At 41.9% G+C, this 2,424-nt stretch overlaps 2 protein-coding genes across 2 annotated transcripts in view; one reads left to right on the forward strand and one right to left on the reverse strand.

Moving 5' to 3' along the window:
• The window catches only part of xpnpep2 (X-prolyl aminopeptidase (aminopeptidase P) 2, membrane-bound), a 96,262-nt gene that overhangs the window by 6,309 nt on the left and 87,529 nt on the right, over nucleotides 1-2,424 (forward strand). The window lies entirely within an intron of this gene.
• The window catches only part of apln (apelin), a 17,642-nt gene continuing 16,718 nt past the window's right edge, over nucleotides 1,501-2,424 (reverse strand). The window contains exon 3 of the mRNA XM_020592867.1: nucleotides 1,501-1,939. The gene's annotated coding sequence lies outside the window, so the exon portion shown is untranslated. The remainder of the gene's footprint in view (nucleotides 1,940-2,424) is intronic.

A 2,424-nucleotide genomic window follows, 5' to 3' on the forward strand; every position in this document is an offset into this window, starting at 1 on the left:
AGAATCAGGACTATAAAGAACTGAATCTGGATACATGGCTATATTGGTGAATACATACATGGAGAGTAAAGATACAGTATATGAAAATATGTTCATATAAGCTTTAAATGTGTTTTATGTTTGTTATTTTTAAACAAATGCACAAAATAGACTGCTCTAGTACAAGCCTCTATCACAGCACCCTGAGAAAAAAGAAATAAAACTACTAAAACACAGAAAAAAAAAACAAAGTAATATATTCCAGTATGATGGAAAGGCAGTAGCATTTTGTCAGTGAAGAATATCGCTCAAAGGGTCAAATTGGCCTTATGCTGAACAGCCAGAGCACTAGTTGTATGTCACGGTGGCATATTAACTATGTTGTTTGCTTTATTTTTTTGTGGCTAATTGAACTTGTCCTCCTTGCTAACTTTGTCTCACGTGGGACTTTTGTTTTCAGAAATTTAAAATGCATAATGTGTCAGTGTATCGAGACTTTAAACAAGAGGTAATGTGTTTCTCCCTAACCTTTCATTCCCTCGTTCCTGGCAGCATTGCGGAGAAGGTTATTATTTGGCACTTCATTAAAAGGCAAGCCGGCCTGTCGGTGGAGCAGACCGCCCCTGCCAGTTAACAGTCGTGTAGAGCAGCTGCGCAGGGCAGCAGTGTGGTGAGAAGGCTGGGGATTGGTGATAGGATTGGGATTTGGGGTCAAAGGACTCATCCAAGGTGGGACATGTTACAGTAACCTTGAGTGCCTCAGTTAACCCCACCCCCCTTGGTGTTAATGAGTTCAGAAACACCAAAATAACTTTGGATTAAAGAATCTCCTGAAAGAAGGAATTATTCTGTCACTTAAATAGATTGTTTTGACAATATGTGCTCTCGTTTCAGTCCCACTTTACTTTGCATTGTGGACATACTGTCATTAGGAGTTACAAAGCACCATTAATAATGATAAATAAGCGATGGTTATAATGTGACCCTTTTGCTCTTCTGTTTAAAACACGAAACCTTGGATTTGTTTTTTGTAACAGGCATCCTAAGTGAACTTATTATTTGCTTTTGTCACCTATTAAAAATGGCCCTGCCCTTGTGCATGATCAGCACCTCTCCCGCTAGTCAAGCTGTCAGGTAGCTAGCTACACAGCAAAGAAATAAGCGGCTGCAGTGACCTTGGATCTGAGAGATGGGAAAACCACACTGTGGAGAAGTGAGAGATGCTTTAAGACTCAGATTGTTTTGACCAGGCTCCCTCTCCACCCACCACATGTCATGCAAAGTGTGTGAGACTCTCAGGGAGATTGCTATGATTGGGCTCTATTATGCAAATGATAGGAAACTTATAAAAAAAAACACTTGGGAGAAGACAGAGATAGATAAGTAGTGAGGGAGTGAGAGAAACAAAGAGACAGAGAAATAGAGTCTTATAGCTCAGGCTCAATACCCCCCACCCCCCTTCACTGCCCCCAGTTCCTCCTAGAGCTGAGGGTGAGCAGCTTACTGTGGAGAAGTGAGAGATGCTTTAAGACTCAGATTGTTTTGACCAGGCTCCCTCTCCACCCACCACATGTCATGCAAAGTGTGTGAGACTCTCAGGGAGATTGCTATGATTGGGCTCTATTATGCAAATGATAGGAAACTTATAAAAAAAAACACTTGGGAGAAGACAGAGATAGATAAGTAGTGAGGGAGTGAGAGAAACAAAGAGACAGAGAAATAGAGTCTTATAGCTCAGGCTCAATACCCCCCACCCCCCTTCACTGCCCCCAGTTCCTCCTAGAGCTGAGGGTGAGCGGCTTGTCCTGATTTTTTGTGGACAGAGTTGCTTGAAGAACCAGCAGGTGCTATGGACATCACTCTTCAGGCTGGGCAAGCGTAGGCCCTTCGTTGCAAGGCCCCCCAAGGCAAAGGAAGAGCATAGGAATCAGAACCTGGGGGAGGGCGCTCAAAGCAGTGCCTGCAAAACAGTAACATTACATATAAGTTCTATTAGTGTGTATGTGTTTCTTTTTTTTATTTCCTAAAAATCACTTCATGAGTCTTACAGTTTGCTTGCCAGTAAGCATGACCCTCAGGGCGTTAGAGCTAGAGCTTTCACTGTGTTACACCCTATGTTATTTTCCACTTGAACAACTAGAAGAAAAGGTTCCACCAAGATTTCATGGTGTTTGATAGAAAAGTGCAGCAGGGAGTTAGAAAAACAATTGTGTATCTCGCTGTAGTCCAACAATATACTGCGCTCAGGGCACTGGCTCACTTTGAGAAAATGAGGATTTCTTTTTTTTTTTTATCTTCCCTTGTCTTTTATCATCTCCACTCTTATGATAATTGCCCAAGATTTGAAATGCTCTGAGCTTTGTTGCATGACAACAAAGTTCATTCAGTGATAATGTCCTGTTCCTGTTTCGAAATGACATATGTTTGTGCTCATGCAATGCCTCG

The sequence above is a fragment of the Monopterus albus genome, unplaced genomic scaffold (genome assembly GCF_001952655.1).
Source record: "Monopterus albus unplaced genomic scaffold, M_albus_1.0 scaffold2.1, whole genome shotgun sequence".
NCBI classification, from domain to species: Eukaryota; Metazoa; Chordata; class Actinopteri; order Synbranchiformes; family Synbranchidae; genus Monopterus; species Monopterus albus.